The 26405-nt window shown below is 36.8% G+C and overlaps 1 pseudogene; it reads left to right on the top strand.

The window, feature by feature from the left end:
* Positions 1–26097, top strand: part of LOC109454634 (heat shock cognate 71 kDa protein) — a 46906-nt pseudogene extending 20809 nt beyond the window's left edge.
* Positions 26098–26405: the final 308 nt, after the last annotated feature.

Below are 26405 nucleotides of genomic sequence, written 5' to 3' on the forward strand. Positions count from 1 at the left end.
TGGTTAAGTTTATTTCTAGGTATTTTATTCTTTTTGCTGCAGTTGCAAGAGGAATTGTTTTATTTTTGTTTTGTTTTTTTTAATTTCTTTTTCTGAGATTTCATTGTTAGTATATAGGAATGCAATGGACTTTTGTACGTTGATTTTGTGGCCGGCAACTTTACTGTATTCGTTGATTGTTTCTAATAGCTTTTTGGTGGAGTGTTTAGGGTTTCCGATATATAGCATCATGTCATCTGCAAAGAGTGGCAATTTAACTTCTCCATTCCCTATTTGGATGTCTTTTATTTCTTTCTCTTGCCTTATTGCTCTGGCAAGGACTTCCAACCCTATGTTGAAAAGCGAACGTGATAGGGGACAGCCCTGCGGTGTTCCTGAACATATAGCAAAGGGCTTCAGTTTTTCACCGTTAATTATGAGATTAGCTGAGAGTTTGTCATATATGGGCTTTATGATGTTAAGGTATTTTCTTTCTATACCTATTTTATTCAGTGTTTTAATCATAAATGGATGTTGTATCTTGTCAAATGCTTTTTCTGCATCAATTGATATAATCATATGATTTTTGTCCTTTATTTTGTTTATGTGATGTATCACATTGATGGATTTGCATATGTTGAACAATCCTCATGCTCCTGGGATGAACTCCGCTTGGTCGTGATGAATAATCTTTTTAATGCATTGTTGCATTCGATTTGCTAGAATTTTGTTTGGGATTTTTGCATCTGTATTCATCAGAGATATTGGTCTGTAGTTCTCTTTTTTTGTGTTGTCCTTACCAGGTTTTTGTATCAGTGTAATGTTTGCCTCATAAAATGAGTTAGGGAGTACTGCCTCTTCTTCAATTTTTTGGAAGAGTTTGAACAGAATTTGTATTTGATCCTCTTTGAAGATTTGGTAGAATTCACTAGTGAAGCCATCTGGTCCTGGACTTTTGTTTTTGGGAAGGTTTTGGATGACTGATTCAATTTCCTTACTGGTGATCGGTCTGCTTAGATTTTCCAGTTCTTCATGGTTCAGCCTAGGATGGTTGTATGTTTCTAAGAACTTGTCCACTTCTTCTAGGTTATTGAATTTGGTGGCATTGGCATATAGTCCTTCATAGTATTCTTAGATGATTCTTTGTTTCTGTGGCATCCGTGATAAGTTCCCCTTTTTCATTTCTGATTTTCTTTATTAGTGTCTTCTCTTTTTTTATCTCAGTGAGCCTAGCCAAGGGTTTGTCAATTTTGTTAGTCTTTTCAAAGAACCAGCTCTTTGTCACATTAATTTTTTCTATTGTCTTTTTGTTCTCTATTTCATTTAGTTCTGCTCTGATTTTTATTTTTTCCTTTCTTCTGCTGACTTTGGGTTTCATTTGTTCTTTTTCTAGTTCTTTAAGGTGTAACATGAGGTTATTTATTTGGGATTTTTCTTGTTTCTTGAGATAGGCCTGTAATGATATAAATTTCCCTCTTAAAACTGCTTTCGTTGCATCCCAAAAATTTTGGTAAGATGTATTTTCATTGTCATTTGTTTCTATGTATCTTTTGATCTCTCTTCTAATTTTTTCTTTGACCTGGTCATTCTTTAAATGTATATTGTTTAATCTCCACGTATTTGTTTTTTTTTCCTGCTTTCTTTTTGAAGTTCATATCCAATTTCAAAGCCTTGTGATCAGAGAATATGCTTGGTATGATTTCAATCTTCTTAAATTTGCTGTGGTTAATTTTATGTCGCAATATATGGTCTATATTTGAGAATGTTCCATGTACACTAGAAAAAATGTATAGTCTGATGTTTTAGGGTGAAGTGCTCTATAAATGTCAATTATGTCCATTTCATCTAATGTGTCATTTGGGCTGCTATTTTGTTATTTATTTTCTGTTTGGATGATCTATCCATAGCTGTCAATGATGTATTTAGGTCCCCTAGTATAATTGTGCTTTGGTCAATTTCTCCCTTTAGTTCTCTTAGTAATTGCTTGGTATATTTCAGTGCTCCCTGATTGGGGGCATAAATATTGATGACTGTTATGTCTTCTTGTTGTATAGTCACCTTTACCATTATGAAATGTCCATCTTTGTCTCTTGTTATCTTTTTCACCCTGAAGTCTGTTTCATCTGATATCATTATGGCTACACCTGATTTTCTCTGGGTACCATTTGCTTGGAGTGTCAATTTCCACCCTTTCACTTTGAGTCTATGCTTGTCCTTGTAGCTGAGATGTGTCTCTTGGAGACAGCATATGGTTGGGTTTAGTTTTTTGATCCAATCTGCTACTCTGTGCCTTTTTATTGGTGAGTTCAGTCCATTTACATTTAGGGTGATTATTGATATGTGAGGATTTCCTATCATTCTATCTTTAGTTTTCTGGTAAGACTGTGTCTCCATTGTTTCTTTGCCTTTTTGTTGTTGTCTATTATTTCTGTGTGGTTGTATTCTATGAAGTTTCCTCTGTTTCTTCTTTTATTACAGTATATATTTCAGTTCTGGATTTTATTTGAGTGGTTACCCTTAAGTTTATGTAAAAGAAAGTTTGCTATTTAGAGTATTCTATTTTCTTCAGCATGCTTACTTTCTCCATTCCCAGATTCCAGTTCAGGCCTTTACTCTCCCCCTTTTATGTTTTGGTTGCCACAAATTGTCTCTGTTGATGGTGGTCAAATAGTCTCTTTTAGTATTTCTTGTAGTGCAGGTCATATGTTAGAAAATTCCCTCAGCTTCTGTATGTCTGGAAAGGTCTTTATTCCTCCTTCATATCTAAAGGATATCTTTGCTGGATATATTATTCTTTGCTCACAATTTCTCTTTCAATAGTTCGAATATTTGGTTCCACTCCCTCCTGGCTTGTAGAGTTTCTGCTGAAAATCTGATGATAATCTAATGGGCTTTTCCTTTGTAGGTTACCGTCTTCTTTTCCCTGGCTGCCTTGAGAATTCTTTCTTTGTCGTTGATTTTAGACAGCTTCAATACAGGCCTTGGAGAAGGCCTGTTGGGATTGAGGTAATTAGGTGTTCTATTTGCTTCTTGGATTCGAGGATCCAGTTCTCTCCACAAGTTTGGGAAGTTCTTATCAACTATTTGTTTGAATATACTCTCTCTTCCCTTCTCTCTTTGTTCTCCTTCTGGTATGCCCATTATTCTTATATTGCTCTTTCTGATGGAGTCAGAAAGTTCTTGTAGAGTTCTTTCATTTAAGTCTCAAGTCTCTTTCTTCTTCCATCCATGTCATTTCCAGGTTTCTATCTTCGATGTCACTGATTCTTTCCTCCATCTGGTCAACCCTACTTCCTAAACTGGCTATTTCATTCTTAATTTCCTCTATTGAGTTCTTAATCTTCAGAAATTCTATTTGGTTCATTTTTGAAATTGCAATCTCTTTGGTAAAATGTTCATGTTGTTCTTTGATTGCGTTTCTGAGTTCATTAAACTGCCTTTCTGTATTTTCTTGCACCTTGTTGAGTTTTTTCAGAACTGCAATCTTGAATTCTCTGTATTTATGTCACATATTTCCATATCATTAACTTCATTTTCTGGAGAATTTTCACTTTCTTTCTGAGCTGTCTTATTGCTTTGGTTATTTATGGCAATTAATGATTTATAATTTCTCTTCCTAGATATCTACAGTAGTGGGTTCTGCAACAGGTTGATAGGAAGAAATCTTTCTTTTGTTTTCCGGCACATCTGTGTAGAATGTTTTATTTAATCTCTGACTGCAGCCCGTTTTTCTGTCTCACACTGTAGTGTTATGCTTTCTGTACACTATTCCAGCTTCTCATACAATGGGAGGCATTCCCTGGAAGGTGGGCTTCTCTTCTGTTAAGAGTTCGCCTGGGTCATAGGACGCTGTGGCTCTGTGGGGATGGGGGGAGCTTTTGAAGTTCCAAAGATCTTCCTGTGCCAGATTCAGAGCCCGTGTTTTCCAGCAGTTCCGTTTACTCCTGCAGGGACCCGCCCAGATAGGTGGCGACAGGGGTGGGGTGAGTTGTGAGAGTTGGTTAAGAGGAATGGCAGCGACCACCACCACAACCAGTCCTGCTTCCACAGCTCCCTCCCCTTTTCCGTAACTAGTTGGGCTACAAATCTGTGTCTGTGGAACACAGTTCTCAGAACTGCAAATATTCTGTTCTTTTGATCTGACACCACTACTGTTCCGCTTCTAGCACTGGGCAGGTGGGGGCGGGGCGAGCTCAGTGCCTAAGGCTTCCATTCTCTGCAGCAGTGAGGGCTTAAACAACCGTTTTCAGCCTTCTTCCCTCAGTCTTTTCTCGGAGTTCTCTGCTGTGAGCATTGGGTTCAGCCGTGTTATATGCTGCCCCCTCAGCACTGTGGGCCATAAATGGAGCCCTAGCAGTCCGAGTTCTTCCCTCTCCCACAGCTGCGGTAGTTCCGGGATGCAGCGAGCTCAGAGCACTGAGCTACGTCTGCGTCGTGTGCCCCGCGACTCTGTCTCCGCACTTCTCCCTTCCCTCCTCCCCCACTCATGCAATTCACCCACCTTTAGGTGAATTCAGTAGTGGGCCTCTTCGTCTTGCCTGTCTGCTGTGCAGGGAGTCCTTTGTGGATTTATAGGTTTTCAATTTGTTGTAAATTCCAGGGGAGATTTCCAGAGGCTCACCTCATGCCGCCATTTTATTTGTATATTGTAATTCATCAATTATTAATTAATTCATCTATTTTTAAATGTGAACATTTGTGTTTATCTTGAATGACATTGTAAACATTATTGTGAAATTACATGAGAAAATCCCTAGTACATGTTTGGTACTTGATAAATATGAATACACAGTACTTGTTTTTATTCTAATATGTTTAATCAATTAAATTAATTGAACTTTAAATAATAAAAAGCCAATGGCAATGTATAAAAAGCTATACTATGTATAATTCTAAAGTAATGATAAATGTATATATTATTTTGTTGATCTTGGATTAAGTTATTTGTTTATCTAATTATTACCTAAGGCAGCAAAAGTATACATAACAGCTATATGATATTTTGTGCGTATTGACTCTGTATAAACATACTGAAGCCATGTTTTAGTTATCTCTTGAGAAATGACTCTCATACTTTATTTGGAGGCTAATGGTAAATGAAATTAATAGTTTGCTTCATGTAATAGGCAATAATGGACCACCTTTTATAATAAGCTAGTAATGTTTTATTTATACTGTACCCTCTGGGAAATTAGACATTCAGGATAAGTAAAACTTTCAAGATAATTAATGCTTAATCACAGAAATAAAATATTTACTCTTTCTCATTGCTTTTATAATGCTCTGAGATTATAATTTCTTATCTTTTAATTTTTTCATTTCAGTTTTTCAAAAATGATTAAGTCATGGTAGAAAAACTAGTATTGTACCATGTGCTAATATTATAATATATGCAGGGTTCTGTGAGTCAAATTGGATATAACATTCCCTTATTCATTTTCCCATAGATAATTTTGTTATTCTGCCTTCTTTATCCAATAATAGAGGAAAATCTGGAATATGTAATGCTGTTTTCACTCAAAATGGGCCTAGGCTCTTTTTGTCTTCATGTTTGCAGTCCTTCTTGTAATCCTTAGATCACTTTTTGCAGCAATTAATATGTTTCCATTCACCCATCACTATCCTCTATATGTGCTAGTGTATTCTCTCCAACTATGGAATAATTGGAAACCAAGAGATTGTTTTTAAATGAATCAAATATATTCTGTGTCACAGGTGACATAGAGAATCAAGGGCTGTAATTTTAAATTGGAAGAGGTGACTATATTTGTCTGCTCAAGCGTCTATAACAAAATATCACAGAGTGGGTGGCTTAAAAAAACAGATTTTTTTTCTCACAAATATGGAGGCTGATAAGTTCAAGATCAAGTTGCCAACAGGGTTGGCATCTGGAGAGGGTTTTCCCGTTGGTCTGCGGATGGCTCCCTTTTCACCAAGTGCTCACCTGGTCTTTCCTCAGTGTGTGCATAAGGCAGGCAGACAGAGAGAGAAATAGAAAACTCTGTGATATCTGTTTTTATAAAGACATGAATCCTGTCAAATCAGGGTCCCACTCTTGTGACCTCATTTGACCGTAATTAATTACTTATAAGCCCTCATCTGAGTTACAGTGGGGTTAAGGTTTCAACTATGAATTTTGGAGGATACAAATACTAAGTCAATAGCAGTGACCTTATGTAGTTATTTACTTGCATGTTTAAGATCATTCTAAGATGATTCTGCTTCAGTTTATGACTGCCACATAAAAGATGTGATTTTTTAATTATATGACTTGGTTGTATAGTTCACATTTGTTTTATAATTTGTTAATAACTATTATTTACTTAAATATTCAAACATTTGAATTAGTGTAGCAGCAATTTCTGGCTTCTTGCCTTTATTTCTTTCTGCTTTCCACAAATCTGTGCATAAAATCCCCAAAAGATGATTGCCTCTGGCTCTTTTGTTCATTGCAGTATCCCCAGTCTGAAAACAGTAGTTCTGAATCCTGGATACTGGATAGAATTTGCTGGATTTCACTTAGCTGCCATTTATATTCACCTGTTTTCTGGGCCCAGATATTTTGATATAATGGGACCAGGTAGGGGTTTAGGCCTCCCTGGTTTTTAAACATTCTCAGCTGCTTTAATGTACAACCATGATGAAGAACGACTGTTGTAGGATAATGCTTGGTAGACAGTACATGTTCAATAAATATTTGTGAATAAATGAATAAATTCATAAACAAGAATATTTATTGAATGTCCTTTAAATGTTAGCTCTATGGCAGCATCTGTTCTACACTGGTCTGAAAAGTCACAGCCTATGAGGTGCTCACAGAGATGCAGAGTAGGTTTAGTTCTAAGCTTTTATATTGAAATATCATAATCACCTCATGTATAAGGTGGCAAAGAATCAGTAGTAATCATCCCACTTCCCAATACATCTTCTCTTCTGTGCTCTCTGAGATGAAGAAAGCAACACCATCTGCTCTTCTGCCCTATCCAGAAATCCTTGGATCATTCCTAAATTCTACTCTTTCTTTGCTCTCATTTCAAGTCTATCCCCAGGTCTTATGTTTTTTAACTTCCTATGTAATGTTTGAGGATCTCTCCCCCTCCCCCCACCTTTGGTCACTCTACCACTGCCACAGTTAAATCCATTATGGTCTGTACTATAATTACAGAAACAGCATCCTAACATCTCCCAGATCTGGTTTGGACCCCTCTATAAACCATTCTCAAATAATTCTAAGGCACAAAACTGAACATATCAGCCATTTCCTGGGCTAATAACCCTTCAATGTTTCCTCATTTTATTTAAAACACAGAACCATATAGGTAAGAGCTCCTTTTTGTCCCCTAGCTTTATTTCTTAAGGGTGATTTATTTGCACTTCACAGTCTACTTCTAATTTACTATATATATCCTGTTCCTTGAATCAATCAATCTCTCTTCCTCTCTCTCTCTCTCTCTCTGAATTAATTACCTTTTGTTATTTCCTCCACCTATAAAGCTTATCTCCTCTTTAATCTCAACCTCATTTTACTAGCTAAATATTCTTCATCCCTTAGTATTTATCTGAGATTCTACAACTTCCAAGAAGCCTTTGCTGATTCCCAAGGAATATTTGTTTAGAAACACTTGAATATATAATAAAATGGTCCTTTTACTTAAATATCCCCTACTTTTCCTGTAGCATAATTTTATGAGCACATAACACTAGGAGAGTATCTCTAGTACTATGATCGTGTGCTTGTTTTCAAAATGAGAGTGAGCGGTATGTAGTCTCAAAATTTTTTCAGGGCTCCCAGTGAAATAGGGGCTATCTGGGGTCACTTGGGATCTCAGGAGTCAATTTCTGAACTTCTACACTTGAGTAATGACCCCATGGCCTGTGCTATACTGACTAGTCCACATTTTTAAGTCCCATAATCTCCTTCAATTCTGTCAGCACCACACATACATTTACCTTATTTCCTAGATCTTCATAACTATGTTTTCATGAGATGCTTAATAACTATCATTTGATTCTCTTGCCAAAGTGTACTGTTGTACTTCCTCCATAGTGTCAAGGAGATCATTGGAGAATGTTGGTTTCCTGATAAAGATGTGCAATTTAATGAAATAATAACCATACATAGTCAGAAAGCAAGGAAATGGAAATCAGTATTTACCAGTGTATACTGTATGACAGAGCTATGTTGGCTGCTATGCAGATTTTACCTTATCTTTTCTCAAATTCTTTAGGTAAGTGATCTTACCTCCATCTTATACATGATGACAAAATTAAGAACTGAAGAAACTCTGGGATTCAGACCCTTAGACAAATTGACTTCAGAGCCCACACTTTTGCCATTGGAACATGTTATCTCATAAGACAGTAATTTTAATGCACATAGAATCCTGCAGCCTCTTCAATCTACCCTACAAGTTACTTAAGAATCCCACCTGTTTTAAGCTTTTTAAAATGGATTTAAGATGGACGTCTGGTGGGACATCTAGTGATCGTGAGGCCAGTAGAAATTCAGTGCACCATTAAGCTTTCAATGTTATGAGCAAAGATACAGTTGATTTAGCTTCATGATCATCCCTGAATTATTTTTGTTTGTCTATAATAAAGGAATGCCTATGGAGGGAGCCTGGGTTACATTAATTGCAGTGTTGTTAACCTCAAAAATTATGTTCCTAAGCCTGTAACCAAAATATTTGCTTAAGCTTTCGGCCTCTTGTTGATCTCTGATAATAAGAGCAAAATATTTAAAAATCATAGAATGACAGTGTCAGGTGATCTATAGAAAAATAACAAATTCTACTCTAATTTACTTTCCTAGAAAAATACTCACTTTTAAATCATGACCATAAATGCATTTCAATTGGACAGTAGTATGGGTTCATCACACCCTCTGCAAAACAGATATGCTGAAGTCCTAACCTCAGTACCTCCAAATGTGACTGTTTGTAAACAGGGTCATTGAAGATATAATTAATTAAGGTCATATTGGAGTAAGGTGAACCCCTAAACAAATATGGCCAGTGTCTTTATAAGAAGACAGCCAGGTGAAGATGAAGGCCAGGGATAATGCCATGTGAAGATGGAGGCAGGAAGTGGAAAGATGCATCTACAAGCCAAGGAATGCCAAGAACTGCTGGATCACAGCACAAGCTAAGAGAGAGTCCTGGAGGAACCAATCATGCTGACACATTGATTTTGAATTTCTAGACTCCAGAACCATGAGCGAATACATTTTTATTGTTTCAAGCCCCCCAATTTGTGGTACTTTGTTATGGCAGCCCTAGGAAACTATTACAGATAGATTTTTTTTTTACATTTTGTTAACGTTTCTTTAAGTTTTTGAGGTAAATAAATACAAATATGCTCCAAGAGAGTACCAGAATTTATGTAATCCTCAAGTATGCACCCTTAGCCACTCCTGAGGCTCTCTAGAAGGTATTAAAGTGTGTTTGTTAATTAATTCACATGCCTATTGAGTTGGCTGAAATCTAAGATAGGTAAAGGAAACGTTGTTTTAGAACATTTTCAAGTATCTAATGTAATTTAAATTGTGAATATAACCCTACAATGCTAAATCCCATTTTACAAAGGAAAAATTGGGAACATCAGTGAGTTCTCTAATATTACAATATAGGTTGATGGAAGGAGATTTGAATTTGGGTGGTGAAAACAATGCAATATGAAGATCATGTATTATAGAAGTGTATACTTGAAACATATAATTCTATTAACAAATGTCACCTCAATAAATTTAATTTAAAAATTTACAAAACCAATAATTACAGCCTTTGATTCAAAATCTTTCCTGTAGCCACAATGTCTTTGTTAATGCCAACTTCCTCACTAAATGTGAAACACAATGTTCAGTAATAAGTGTAATGGTCATTCAGTACTGGCAGAATGAAGAAATAACATTTTGTAAAATAATATAGTATCTCTTTTAAACCATGTAAAGAAAAACCAAATTTAAAAAAAAGAAAAGAAAAAGACCACAAGGTTTGTGAAATTACGTCCAAGTTACATACTAGTTAGTTTACTTCATTTACTTTAGAGATATGTCTTCACTTGAAATTCTAAACCATGTGAATAAGTAAACACGAAAAGGCAACTTACAGGTAGAAAATATTTGCCAACCATATATGCGATAAGAGGTTAAATCAAAAATATATAGGGAACTCATGCAACTCAATAGCTGAAAACCAAAGAACCTGCATAAACAATAGGTAAAGAATCAGAATAGACACTTTTCTAAACAAGAAAAACAAATGGCCAACAGGTATATAAAAAGGTACTCAACGTCATGAATTATCAGGGAAATACCCATCAAAGCCACATGAAATATTACATCAAGCCTGTGTTGGCAAGGATGTGAAGAAAGGGCAACTCTTTTACACTGTTGGTGGCAATATAAATTGGTACAGCCATTATGGAACACAGTATGGAGACTTCTCCAAAAATTAAAATTAGAACTACCCTATGACCCAGCAATACCTCTTCTGGATATATACAGAAAGGAAAGGAAATCAGTACCTCCAAGAGCGAATCTGTGCTCTCATGTTCATTGCAGCATTATTCATAATAGCCAAGATATGGAAACAATCTAAGTGTGTTTTGACAGATGAATGGACAAAAAAATTATATCTATATCTATATCTCTCTCTATATATATATATTACATCATATATATGATACATATATAAGATATATGAGATATATATAAATATACAGAGACACACACATACACATAATGGAATATTATTTAGTTTTTAAGAAGAAGGAGATGCTGCCTTTTGCAACAACATAGAGGAAACTGGAAGACATTAAGCTAAGTAAAATAAGCCAGGACAAAAAGTAAAAAAGTACCTGATCTCACTTACATAAATGGAATCTAGAAAGTTGAATACATAGAAGGATTGAGTAGAATTGTGTTTACTAGAGGTGAGGAGATGGGGTATATGCAGAGATTTTGGTTAAAGTTGCATTTATATAGGATATGCAATCTAAAGATCTAATGTATAGCATGATGACTATAGTTAATAATACTGTATTGAATACTGGAAATTTGCCAAGAGAATAAATTTCAGGTGATCTCATCTCAGACACACACACACAAACAGTAACTATGTGAGAAGATATGTTAATTACCTTGACTGTAGTATTCATTTCACTACATATATGTATACCAAACATTGTGTTTTATACCTTAAGTATATACAATTTTTACTTTAAAAATAAGATAAAGACACAAATTAACTTTTAAAGTCCAGAATCAAAACATGATTACACAAGTCAGCTATAGAAGAATTAACATGAAGGGGGTATTCATAGATGGGGCCTCTCTAACAAATCTTGAACATTTTTTTCTGGACATTGAAACCAAGAATAGCTTTTCCAGTTCTGTGCTTTCAGATGCAGACAGCATGCTCTCACACCCCATTCTGATACCCTATGATGCCACAGCTCCTACGTACTTGCCTTTTCTTGCCTTCCATATCTAGTTTATATAGTCGAGTCCTCATTCCAAGTCGTCTCTTGCCAAAACCCTCCACCCACTTGACCTATTGTGTTACTGTGTCATTCCCTTGTGCCCGTATTTGAGTTATTTATCATTGCTACAGGCAAAGCATAGAACTTCATAGTTTTGTGTATGAGACAGTGGCTAATAACTACATTCGGGTCAAACTGCAGCTCTGCCATGTATTAGCTTATAATGTTGGCCATTTTACTTAATTTATTTGTTCTGAAGTTTTTCATTTATAATGGGGACAATACTAATACTAACCTGATGGAATGGCAGTGAAAATGAATACCGCAAAGTGCCTAAAACAATGCCTGGTCCATATTCATGCTGAGTGTTATCTATTAATAGTACTAATAGATACAATAAAACAAATTGCATGTTTTTTATTGTCAACTCTGCCTTCCATGCAAACTGTCAATCCCGATTCCAGTGTCATTCCCAAGTCAGCCTTCTGGACTTTTCCTAAAAAGGCTAATACATATGTTCACCACTCCACCAATTCGTTGACCTCATCATTTCCCTTTGCCCAGTTCTTAGCAGACGATCTTGCCTCCTACTATTACGATTGATTTGAAAGGCTCTCTCTCAAATTCCTGCCACTAAATGTACAAATAGACGTGCACTTCTATTCATTTTTTTAAATGTCTTCCTTTTCTAACAATACAAAAAGTGTCTAGCATAGTCTTTAGAGTTTATTGTTTAAATTTTTCAACTTGCGCTTTAGATTCTATCTTTGCCTGTCTCCTTAGAGATTGCGCTCTGTAAGTTGATTTCTTTGTCCCTCTCTCTTTCCTGTATCTACAATATCTCTTTCAGTAGTGGCTCTTTCCCATTAACATGTAAATGTATTCAAGACACTAATTTACAGACAAAGTGAAAACAGCACAAAACAATTAAAATCTTCTCAATACCATCCTCACCAATTATCAAATTATTTTTCTTCTTTCCATCACAGTAAATGTCTTGAAAATCTTTCTTCGCTCCTTGTGTTTCTTGATGTCCACTCACCAGTAATCCATGGAAATCTGACTTCGGGAAGGCAATTTAATGTAGTAATTAAAGTGGAATATTCTCTAGCAAAGAGGCCTGGTCCAAAATCTCTCTGTTCTCAGCATCTGTGACTTATTTACTTTATCTTTTTGTGCTTCAATTGCTTCATCTGTTAAAGGAGGATATGATTGTACCTAATTCATAGAGTTGTTTAAGTATCAAATAAAATAATACATAAAAAGTCTTATATGCAATTCCTGGAATATATTAAGTTTTTAATAGATCTGAATTATTATTGATAATATATGCCCACCTTCCAAAATACAGGTATTGCCAAATAATTATTTTCTTTTTACTTAATGTAATAGAAACTTTTGAGGTCTTAGCATCTTAACATGATTTCTGCAGCATTCTTGCCCCTTTACACCACTGGCGTCACCACTGTTTCCTGAATTTTATTTCACCCAAATTCTCTGTATGCTCCTTCCAGGTGAACTTTTTAAGAGGTTCTTGTGTGTGTGTGTGTGTGTGTGTGTGTGTGTGTGTGTGTGTGTTCCCTCTACATATAACATAATTTTTGGAATCTCTCAGGTTTTGTCCTTGGTCACCTGCCCTTCTATTCTATATACAAAAAATTTGTCGGTAATTTTCGGTGAACAGTTTAACTAAACCCTCCTGTTTGACTGTTTTATACCTTCTTTCTACCCTCAAATTGCCCAAACCTTCCTCAGTCTAAAACACGGATAATGATCTGGCTTTATATTTCACTAAGAAAATGCAAAAAAATCTGAAAAAAATTTTACAGGCTCCCATGACCACATCTACACTCATCAGAGTCCATATTATCATCTATTACAATAAGAGAACTGTAGCCAAGTCCAACCTTTTCCTCTGTGATCTAAATTTTATATCCTATCACTTACAAGTATTTCAGAACATTGCCCCCTCCCCATTTATCCCCTTTCTTTCCTGCATTAATAATTTTCTTTCTTTAAATTCCTATCAATATACAAAAATGCTTTGTGTTCTTAAAACAAAAAGGTTTCGCCATCAGTTTCTATTTCTACCATAATTCCAGCCTCTTTCTACAGCAAAACCATTAGAATGAGTACTCTCCAACTTGTTTCTTGCCAATTTGTCTTGAATACAATCCTGTCAGAATTTTACCCCACAACCATAGCTAAACTACTTTTGTTGAGTCATATGACCTCCATGTTCTAAAGCTGGTGGTCAGCTCTTCTTCTTCATCTTGACCTCTCAGCAGCATGTTTTCCTAGCTCATCACTTTCTTCTCCTCAAACATTTTCTTCTATGAACTTATGAGACAGCACTCCCCGTGGTTTTTCTACTAGATTTGGCCTTTTTTCTTTCAGTGTTATCTGTTGATTTTCCTCATCTTCTTTGTCTCTAAACTTCAGAGTACACAGAGTTCAGTCCTTGGATGGACATCTACCGATATCTACAGTCACTTTTTTGATGACCCCATCTTCTCGTGGCACTTTAAGTCCCAACTTTATGCTGACAATGACCATGTCTATATGTTAATTTACATCTTCAGCCCAGACTTCTCTCCAATCATCTTCTCTGGGATGCTAACAGGTACTTCACACTTCCGTGTCCAAGACTGAGCTCTGCATTATCTTTGAATCTCAGATCCTTTGCAATTCTCCCTATTTCAGCTAGTGGCAACTTCATTCTCTAGTTCCTTGGTTAAGAATGCAAGAATCACCTTGAATTCTCTCTTTCCACATCAGATTTTTCAGAAAATCCTATTGTTTAAACCTTTAAGACATAATCAGAATTTGAGGATTTTTTTTTTACTATTAATATATCCAACTGCTACTATCCTAGTGCAAGCCATTGTTACTACTTGTTGGCATGGAAGACAAAAGCAGAATTATTTAATAGATGGTGCTAGAATGTTTGGTTGAGCAGCCCATCAAGGAGCCTGGGAGTTGGTTGCTTGTCTTTCCTCATCTGAATGGGCTATTCACCTGAATACAATGGTCTTAGGGACCTGGACACTGCTTTCTATGAAGCCGAAATCTTATTCCCCAAAAGGCCTCTGGTGGCTAGCAGCTGGTATTCTCCATAAGCCACTATACATCAGACTTCTGAGCTGAGATTAATGACTCCATCATGACTATTTCCTCTACACAAGATTGTTCTAATGTTTGAAATCTAAAGAGATAAAAGGGCAGAGGGCAGAGCATGGAGAACATGGAGGTAACTGGTGACAAGAGTAGTTTAAATGGTGTCTAGAGGTAAAAATCTAATTGGAGTAGAATTAGAGAGAATGAGGGAATTCTCATTAAAGAGAATTAGAGAGAATTAATTATCCCTTAGGTGGAAAATTCCTTAACTGAAACCTGTTTCTTAATCTCAAACTGGGTGAAATGTCTTTGATCGCAAAGGCCTACCTACTTCCCTGGCTACTCTACACTATTGTGATAGCCTCCTGACTCTGTTTCCACAACCTTCACCCCTGCCCCCAAGCTTCAATCTATTACAACAGGCTGAGATTAAAACCTGAAATTCTTAAAATATACAAAGCTTTTTAGGTCTGACCCCATTCTTATCTCATCTTGTACTGCTGTTACCCCTGGTTCACTTCACTCCAACTACACTGGCCTCTCATTGTTCACTGAGCCAGTCAAAGGCACTTCTGATTCAAAACCTTTGTCCTTGAGGTTTCCTCTGCCTAGAATGCTAAGTGCCCTGAACTCCAAATGGATTACATCTTCATGCTTTCAACCCTTACCTTTCATGTCATCTTCTTAGTGAAAGTCCTACATGGACACTTACCTAAATTGCAACTCCTCTTTTACTGATATGTTCTATCCATTGCCCTTTCCTGCATTATTTCTTTTTCTCTTAGAACTAATTACTAACAAACTTTTATATTTTATTTGGCATGTCATTTTCTTCTCCTACTATAATGCAACTGTGAAGACAGGGATTTTTCTTTGTTTTATTCACTGATGTGTTTATAGATGTAAGATATCACTAAACATTTTTTCAATGTAGAGATTACCTTGTGAGGAGTAGAGACAAATTAAATAAGATGAAGATTTCAACAGAGCTTAGCAACTTGAATCCTTAATTGCCCCTGAACCACCCTTTGCAGTAAAATCAGACCTTCCCCAAATCTGAGGAAATTAGATTTTAATTTAAAGAAACCAACTTTTAATTACCTAACTTTGGGAGTGTCTCCTCCCATCCTTTATGGGGAAGGATCTTAATTGTGTTAGAAAAATGGAACATAAAGATGTTTTTTTTTAAGGCTAAATGTACTGATAGTAGGCAATTACTTGGAATTCAGAATCTAAGACAGCTCCAACCCCTAGGGTGGATCGCAACAGTTTGGTGTGTTGGTTAAGAAAATCTTTGGCTCAGCAATAGCCTAGAGTCGATGAGGTTAAGACGCCAGAACTTCCCTGACGTACTATAGAGAGAAAGGGGTCTACTGGGTTAGGAAGTGGGAACATTGGAATAAATGTTATTATGTTTACCTTGATCAACTCTCCTTAACCATATGAAAACTTTACTAACTGACCTGACAAAGAGGAATTAGCAAGCTCCATATATGCTTTAATGAGATACATGTACACCAGAGTGCAGGCAGTAAGCCCTGAGAAGACTCAGGGGCTCCCATATTAGTGCTTTTATCTAGTGTTTAGGGTATGTGGGGGCTATTCCTTTAAAGTAAAAGACAACTTAGTATACCTCAGATTACAATTCAGGAAGAAGCCAAATTTTGACGCTTTGGGGTTTTGTTAAAATTTAGATTGTTCTGTTCTGTCTCATTTACTGGGAAATCTATAATGCTATCAGTTTTGAATGGAAGCTGGAGCAAGAGAAGATACTTCAGCATACCCAGTCTGAGATGTAAGCATTTCTTCCATTTGAACTTAGTGGTACAGCATAAATAATCACGAATAACATCTTTGTGGTAGAGAGGGATGTGATATGGAGACTCTGGCAAGTCCGAGTTGAATAAGCCAGTACAAAGCCTATACCCCTTTTCCAATCATACATTGAGATTATAACTTATCCATAAAGGTGTAATCTTGGCTATTAGCCAAAGCATTTCATTGTAAAATTGAGATGGTTAAATGTGAAACCAAGGTCTCAAAGGCATAGATTACACAAGTAATTAGTGTAAGCAGATGGCTCAAACTCATAAATACAACTCCTACAGTTTCACCACTTCTTACTCAATCCACATGTAAGGTCTCATGGGGAGCTCCTCAGGACTTACTAACTGAAGGGGGAAAGCATAGGCCTGGTTTATAGATAGTTATACACATAGCGCATTCCACCAGGAAGTGCATAGTTGCTCCACTACAGCCTGGGAGCCTGTAGAAGACAGTGGTGAAAAGAAAGCTTTTCTTGACCAAATGTCAAGCAGTGTATCTAGTTATCATATATATATATATATATATATGAAAGACAATGTATGGTATAGATCTATATCAATTTATGGGTAGTGGCTAAATTTTATCTTGCTGGAAACTTAAAGAATAAAATTGGAATATTTATTTATGACAAGGAGGATTGGGAAAAATATGGATGGACATTACAGAATGAGAAGAAAGACAAAGAATTCATGTACCAAATAGATACCTTCCAGAAGCATCCACTTCAGAGGAGACTTTCCATTATCAGGTAGACAAGCTGAACCATCCTGTTGATGCCAGTCAACCTCATTCTTCAAATACCCTATTGTCTCCTCAGTGGGTTCTGTATGAAGAAGATATGCAGATAGAGATATGGGCTAAGGTCTCAAAAAAATGGACTTTCCTTCACTGAGGCTGATCTGTCTACCACTTGTCAAACCATCAATAGATATTATGGTTAGACTACATTTGACCCTTTCCCTTAGGTGTGAAGTGATGATATGTTTTCATGGGAATACATGAGCATATTCCAAATATGAACTTTCATTCCATGTCTGAAATATTTCTCCCCGAACATCCACTGGTAGATTTGTAGAATGCCTTATTTATGGCCTTGTTTTCTCATACATCATTGCCTCCAAACAAAGAACTCATTTTACTGTGAAATAAATGTTAACAATGAGCTCATGTACAAGGTATGCATTGGTGTTATCAGGAACTCCTCACCCAGAAAAAAAGAGTTTGATAGAATAATATTTGGCTTATTGTAGATTCACTTGCATCCTATAATTACAATGTAGTTTAATGTATTATTCTAGTTTTTCTTTAGTTAGAATGTATTAGTCTGAGAACCAAGGTAAAAGTAAGTCCCGTTCATTAATATATTTAATAACTCATTTCTCTAATATTTTCTGTTTATCTCTTCAGCCTTGGCCTTTGTGGGTGTGGAGGTATTAGTGGCCAAAGGAAGAGTGCATGTGCTAGGGAACATAGTCATGGTTCTGTTAATTAGCTTGTTGAGATGTTCCTCTGGCCATTTGGGGTTCCTCATGCTGCTGAAAACAGGAGTAGAGAATAAGGTCAGTCCACTGGTCAGTTCTTATTCCCAACTGTGAAGAGAGAATTGATCTGCTATTCTACCACAGGAGAAAAGGACGACTAAAGCAGAGGATTCACTGGAGTACCTCTTATTATTCCCATGTCCAGCCCTCACCATCAATGCGATATGGCATCCACCCATTAAAGACAAGTTGCAGTGAGGGCTCGGGTCCTATAACAAATACTTAGATTATTATACCAGTAAAGATGTTGCCAAAAGGTCAGAGATGGTGTCAGAGAGTAAGAAGAATATAGAATGATTGGTGTTTTTTTTTTTTAAAGCTGTAAATATCATTTGTAGGCCTAGTGACCAGGCACACAGTTGAACACTTTGGCAGCTATAACTTAAATTAACATTTCTGGGTACCATATCTAAAAAGTAAAGATGATGGCTAATGTTATCATTGTGGTCCCATGGGGAAGTATAATTGAACTCAGATTATTTTTCAGTGATAGGGTGTGTCCCCAAGGCTGAGAATTTTTTCCTCTGGGTAGATACCTGGAATGGATGAGGACTGCAAAAAGGGGTGAAATGTACTTTATAATCTCCATTTGCTCTCCTCCACCTCCAGATTCACTCGTCATATCTTGCTGCCTACTACATATCATTAGAGGCTAGCCCTTACAGGTTTAGTTGCCTTTTGAATTTTTCGATTCTAGTTGGATTTGGCCAATGGAAACACCAACAGGTGATGCTGGAGGGTTGGTGGAGAGAAAGGCTGAGTTGCATTTTTGGTAGTGCTTGTGTCTATCTACAAATAGGGTTCCTGTTGAGTGGTTCTAAGTCAGACTAGGCTCTCATTTTCCCCTTACTCTTTCAGGAACGTGTGGTAAAGATCACCACAGTTGCAAGTACCTGGGTGCCTCAATATTCTTTTTTTTTTTTTTTTTCTTAACACTGGCCAGACTCTTTAGGAGTTTATTTATCAAATTAACTTCAAAATATTAAACAAGTATGCACGCTGTTTTCAGTAGACTGTGACTAATTCAGCTAGTTTCCTCAGAGAAGGAAGAAAAAGCTGTGTCTGCTTGCAAAGGAGGACTTAACGGTTCTCAGGCTCAGTTGGGTGCACCCAGATATACTCACCCCAAGCCTTGCCGTCCCACTCTTCCTCCACTAGTACCCAAACTTCTACATAACAGACTTGGTACCGTTGTGTGTTCATCTTGACTTGTGATTCTGCCACCTTTACAATTAGCCCTGATTAACAACCACATTTTCCTTGAAACTTGAAAGAGTATAAAATTATTTTAAATGTCATATTTAAACCTCTCTTGTTGCTCCCCATGCCTTGAGGGGAAACTTTGAAGCTCTGAGCTTGTTTTTTCCTGTGAGCCCTCTGGTGCCATCAGAAATAGAGATTCCACCTTGCAGTCTGAGCAAGCATCATTATTGTCATGGTGAATGGTCAGTGAAGCAACCTTGATTTCCTAAAGTCTTGCATTTGACTTGCACTTTATTCCACGCAACCACATGCAATAATTTACATAATCACAATACTTTCGCAAATCATGAATTAACAATATCCCACTCCAACAGATGAATAATTCATCTCAGAACCCCAACTTGAGGATTTCTATCTTGAGACTACCTCTGGTTCCAAGACTATATTGGCTAATGCAAACCACTTATGAAAATGCTACTGTGACTATTTAAACAAATACAATTAATTCAAGGAATCAGTTACTTAGACAATGGAAGAGCCAAGAAATCAGTAGGGATCTGTGAAAGAGAACCCAAGACAAGCAATAGCAGGAATCTTTACCACTGCTAGGTTGGAGGGACAAAGGAAGAACATATTGTTTCCAGAGCCCAGGAGCCTGGATCCTCACCAGGACATGGAACCATAGGAGGCCAGGCTTTTAGAAGCAGTTCTTGTCAGATATGCCACCTGACCCTGCTAGAACTTCTCTGGCCAAATGCAGCCAAGATACTTGACACAGGAGTCTGGAAAATGCATCCTGGATAGGTCAGTGTTTGCTTGAACTAAGCAGAGCTGGAGAAAGGGAAGAATTCATTTAACTCATTCAAACAAGCCACGGGGTGGCAGAATGTTAATGGGCTATACTGAATTCTGGCTCACTGAAAAGAGACTTAAGGGCTCATTTCCTACTAAGGGACTAGGTCTCAGCCAAGTATTTGACTTGCTCTTTCCGTAATTTCACGTTTATTTGGTGTCAACCAACTCACGTCAATATAAGATTTATTACTTAAACTAGGAGGAAACACTGTTAAAACAGTAATAGGAATGTACACGCTCATCCAAAGAACAATTCCTAATAGCTCTAAATATACACTAAGGGCCTCCACAAATGCTCCCTTCTACTTCTATTATTCTGCAAGTCCTTGAGAGTCCAAATTCCAATCTAAAAATTTCATTCAAGAGCGAGAATTCAGAGCTCACTTTCTCTTGGTTAGATGACATATGGGCATAAATGACTCTGTGGGTCATTTTTGAGGCACATATAAAACTGAAAACCTGACATTCAAAATAGCCATAACTCAGTCAGAATAAGTGATGTTTTTTCAATCAGTATCTAATGAAGAATAAATGATGTAAGTAACCCTTCGTGGAAAGCACGGAGTTGCTGTGGTTGTGGCTTTCTTTTTTTTTGGGGGTAAGCACCATCAGAAGCAGAGAATGGGATTACACCTGTTTGCAGAAGAACAGGGTATCTGTCTCTTATCGGTTGTTAAAAAAAACACTTCCTATTATATATTTCTTTTGACTACTAATCAAGGTCTTTTCCCAGATTAACAAGACATCCTTATGTTGGACATGTGAAGGTGGCCTTGCTATCCTGTGAATCAGAACGTCACTTGTCAAACTTGGTGTACGTTTTTCTTTAAGCTTATAGACTGTTACCTGTGGCCACTGATGAGTAAATTTTGAGTGTTACTGCCCAGTCTCAGCAGCATCCTGTAGATGGCTACCTTCAGCTGCATGGTTTAACTTATCTGTGTGAACACATAAGGCATTTGCCTCCGCTGTTCAAGAAACAATGTTTATATTATAACTGGTAAATATTCACCAATAACAATTCTATAACTTTCCTGAAACAGACCCCAGCTTGCTGAGGGAATTCTTCTAAATCCGGTGCCTTAGGTTAGATTCCTTTTGCACTATTTTCAGTAAAAATAAAAATTATAATATACTCTTTTCTCATAACATTTTTTTCCAAGCCGAAAGTCAGTTATTGTTTTTTTGTTTCTCCTTTTCCCTTTGTAATTTCAATTCTACATTCAATCAAATATATTACTCACATATTAAGTAATATGTTACATATATATTACTTAATTACTACTACTAATACTTACATATTAAGAACTATGACATTATTACATAGACTTTTTGTTTATAATTTTTGTTTTTAATACATGTATCTCTATTTCTCAACTTTTAAATATAAAATTTAAAATGTTCCTGCATTCAGCTTACTTCTCTTTTTTTTTCTAAAGCATTTTACTCACACCTTTAATTATAAATAAACTCACCCCCTATTTACATTTCTACTCTCCCCCTACTTTCAGAGGGCAAGGATGAGAAGTTCTTATTCATGTTTTGGTTCCCAGTGCCTCTCAGAGCCAGTACAGGGAAAGGCTCAACAACAATTTGATTCAATGGATGAATGATTGTAAGAATATATGTAGCACTTACATGTAAGGCAGCATTTAGCTGCTAGACAGAAGCTGACAACTTCTGTATTTGACCCATATTTAGTACTATATTAAATAATTAGTCTGAAAGTAGACTAATTTTTAATGAAAAATAGGATGATAGTTTTCTTATTACAGTAAAATTGAATATCCCCCTTTAATGGCTATCTAAATCTTTCCATAATGAACTATGAGATTCACATAAGCAGAGAATGAATCTATTTTGTTCTGTTATTTCATCAGTGACTCACAGTGCTTAAAACATAATAGATGCTTTGTAAGTGTCTGGTGAATTATTTAATATTTTTGAAAGATGATAGCCTATACCTTTTTTACAGGTGCAATAACAGACTAAATAGAACAATATGTACTAATAGGTAAAAAAATAACCAAAATATATTTTTAAATTTTTGTTTCTTAAAGAAAATAATAATGAAGATAACAATAGTTAATTATCTTTGATCATTTGTTATAGGCCAAAGACAGTAATAAGAACTTTTTATGGATTGTATATTTAGTCCCCAAACAATCCTCTAAGGCAGAGAATCTCTATTTTATAAACAAGAAACATGAAACACAGAGATTGAGTAAATTGCTCCAAATTTCATAACTGGCCTTGTCTGTCAGTATTTAAAGCCATATAATTTGATTCCACCAACCATAATCTTTACCATTATGCTACGTTAACTCTCAAACCATAAATAATACTTGAGTAAATGCTAATGTACTATATGCAAAGTACAGACCAATGCACTTGTGTTAGTGAGGGGACCCAAGCTGAAGGCATCCTTTCCTGTTATTTGATACATAGCTATTATACTCTGCAATAAGTTGTGCCCTTGCACTACTCGGGGGTGCCTTCTGCAGTAAAGCAGGATGCACTTCTAACAGACCTGCCACAGGCAAGTACTGAACACATTTCACAAATTTAGCCAAAATTGGGACACAGAATGGATCCTCTTTTCAAAAGTTGTCCATCATTTTAAAGATGTGTTTGCATATTTTCTTTCCTGAGGGAAACTCTACTAGGTTGTTTTGCAACTTTAATTTACCACAAAGAATCAATGAGAGTTCCACTGCAGTTCACAGTTATGCTATACAATTTAAATTATTAAAAATCATTAATACATGTAATAACTACATACTTTAAGGCAATTTGACTGAAATAGTCTATTAACTCAACAAGCAGTATTCAATATTTCCTCCAAAAATGCTGTTATTGTAAGAGTTATATTATTTGTGAAATAGCATGTAGCTATAGTGATAACATAAATCTATAACAGACACCAGATCAAAGCTGGAATTCACCTCAGTGAGAACAATAAATTTGTCAATTGTGCTAGGTATTTTATTTAATGCTTACTTAGACTTTTGTGTCTGGATGTTAAATTATATATTTGTCTTTCTTTTCTTCTATATTTTTGTTTGTTTATCTATTTATTGTAGAAGACAACAGAATTGATTTTTTTTAGTGAAAGATCAGCAGATTTTAGCTTCCCCTTGTTCATCTCTCTAGGAAATATATGCCTTCCTTTAAATTAGGGGAAGAGAGCATGAGCATGTTTCCTATTAACTCAGAAAGTACTACAGAACCAAGTATTTGGGGGAAGGGGTAAAATTCAGGGATATTTCTTAAAATGAACTAAAATCACAGCAGAGGAAAGTAGGTCTCCACAGTCTCAGCAGGTTGCCTGTAAATCTGAATGACATGCACGATGTATTGAAATATCCTGTGACGGACTCGCCACATTTACTGTGGCATTAATATAAGGAACTCCTCGAATGGTTCACCTTCTTGCTTACTGATGGGTGGAATTATTTGTGTTCAACTGGGACTATAATTGGCATTCACCCTTCTCTCAGCCTTTCAGAATGTTGGCATTTCTTCTCAGAAAATTCTTAAGCACAGAAGGAACTAAATGAGGGCAAGGCATTCTTTTGAGTAAGTGAGATCAGCCGTCAAGTACCAACTCATTAACATTCTCAAGATTTATTTGAGTAGTAACTATTACCTTTTGCACAACAAAATTGTAGAAATTGTAAGGATTGTCTTTGCATATTTGTTTCCTATTTCACCTATAGTTGTTAGAGTCAATTTGCAGTATTTTTCTAAAACAATGCTTTCTATCTAGAATTTCATCTGATTGTAAACTGAATAATAGTTTTCTTACCCCACGTAAACTACATTTATAAACCATTATAAAGCTATAATAACAAGATTTTATTCTAACTGGAGTTTCTTAGATATTCAAGTTTTCTTATAAATAAATGATTTTTCCTCAAAACAAACTTTAACAACACATAATACCAACATTTTGTGTTAAAATTTTAGGTGGCAGGCACCATGCCAAGCACTTTATGTATATTCTCTCTTAATCCTAATATTCATGTAATATGTTGGTGTTATTGTCCTTCATCACTGTTGCTTACTATTAAAAATGTGTTTTAATCACTCATTGGATATAGGAGTAGGTGTCTGGATCTCTCTTCCTCACAAGCCACACTTAGGCTGAAGCAACCATGTCTAAGGGACCTACCTGCAGTTGGCATTGATCTTGGCACCACCTACTCTTTGTTGGTGTCTTCCAGCATGATTATATGGAAATAATTGCTAATGACCAGGGAAACCAAACCTCCCCAAGTTATGTCACCTTTACTAATACCTAACAATTGATCGGTAATGCCTCAAAGAACCAAGTTGCGAAGAACCCCACCAACACGGTTGTTGATGTTAAATGCCTGATTAGACATAGATTTGATGATGCTGTTGTCCAATCCGATAGGAAGCATTGGCCCTTCATGGTGGTGAATGATGCTGGCAGGCCCAAGGTTCAAGTAGAATACAAGGGAGAGACAAAGAGTTTCTATCAGAAGAAGTGTCATCTATGGTTTTGACAAAGATGAAGGGAATGTCAGAAGCCTACCTTGGGAAGACTGTTGCCAATGCTGTCGTCACGGTACCTGCTTACTTCAGTGACTCTCAGGGTCAGGCTACCAAAGATGCTGGAACTATTGCTGGTCTCATTGTACTTAGCATCATCAGTGAGCCAGCTGCTGCTGCTCACTGGCTTAAACAAAAGGTTGGAGCTGGAAGAAATGTGCTGATCTTTGACTCGGGAGGTGGCACTTTTGATGTGTCCATTCTTACAACTGAATAAGGATTCTTTGAGGTCAAATCTATAGCTAGGGATAACCATTTAGGTGGAGAAGACTTTGACAACCATTATTGCAGAGTTCAAGTGCAAGCATAAGAAGGACATCGGTGAGAACAAGAGGGCTGTCCGTCGCCTCCGTACTGCTTATGAACGTGCTAAGCTACTCTCTTCCAGCACCCAGGCCAGTATTGAGATTGATTCGCTCTATGAAGGAATCGACCTCTATATCTCTCTCCCCCATGCCTGATTTGAAGAATCGAGGGCTGACCTTTTCTGTGGCACCCTGGGCCCTATAGAGAAAGCCCTTTGGGATGCCATGCTCGACAAGTTCCAGATCCATGATACTGCCCTGGTGGGTGGTTCTACCGGTATCCGCAAGATTCAGAAACTCCGACAGGACTTCTTCAATGGAAAAGAGTTGAATAAAAGCATCAACCCTGATGAGGCTGTTGTTTACGGTGTAGACGCCCAGGCAGCCATTCTATCTGGAGACAAATCTGAAAATGTTCAAGATTTGTGGCTGTTGGATGTCAGTCCTCTTTCCCTTAACATTGAGACAGCTGTGGAGTCATGACTGTCCTCATCTTGCACAATGCTACCATCCTGACCCAGCGGACACAGACCTTCATTACCTGCTCTGACCACCAGCCTGGTGCGCGCAGTGAGCGGGCCACGACCAACGATAACCACCAGCTTGGCAAGTTTGACCTCACAGGCACACCTCCTGCACCTCGAGATGTTCCTCAGATTGAAGTCACTTCTGATATTGATGCCGATGGCATCCTCACTGTCTCCGCTGTGGGTAACAGTACAGGAAAAGAGAAGAAGATTACCGTCACTAATGACAGCGTCCTCTGAGGAAGGAAGACACTGAGCACAGGAAGCTGAGAGGTACAGAGCTGAAGATGAGAGGCAGGCGGACAAGGTGTCTTCCAAGAATTCACTTGAATCCTGTGCATTCAACATGAAAGCAACTGTTGAAGATGAAGAAACTCCAAGGCAAGATCAATGATGGGGACAAACAGAAGATTGATCAGTGCGATGAAATCATCAACTGGCTTGATGAGAAGCAGACTGCAGAGAAGAAAGAATTTGAACATTAGCAGAAAGAGCCGGGAAAAGTCTTCAATCCCATCATTACCAAGCTGTACCAGAGCATGGGGGCTTGCCAGGAGGGATGCCTCCACCCAGAAGGAGGGTGGAGCCCCTCCTTCTGATGGTGCTTCTTCTGGGCCCACCATCGAAGAGGTTGATCAAGCCAACCTTGAGCATGGAATTAACATTGTTCCACACAAAATATAGAGGGACCCAAATTTGTAGCAAATTCCATGGAAATTTTAAAGTTGCGGTGCTATATAGTAAATAACTGGCGTTCTTGATTCCTAAATATGGAATAGGAAAAAATAATAATGGTGCACTGTATAAGCATTATACTGTAAAGTGAAAAATGCAATGTCTTAAATAAAACTGTTTTTAAAATTGGCAAAAAAATAGAAATGTGTTTAATTAAATTTCTTATTATGTTATATAATTATTAATATACAATATAAACTAATAATTTTAAGTTTATTTTTTCAGAGTCAATACATATTTTGAAATCAAATCACAGC

Source organism: Rhinolophus sinicus, linkage group LG01 (genome assembly GCF_036562045.2).
Source record: "Rhinolophus sinicus isolate RSC01 linkage group LG01, ASM3656204v1, whole genome shotgun sequence".
Lineage (NCBI taxonomy): Eukaryota > Metazoa > Chordata > Mammalia > Chiroptera > Rhinolophidae > Rhinolophus > Rhinolophus sinicus.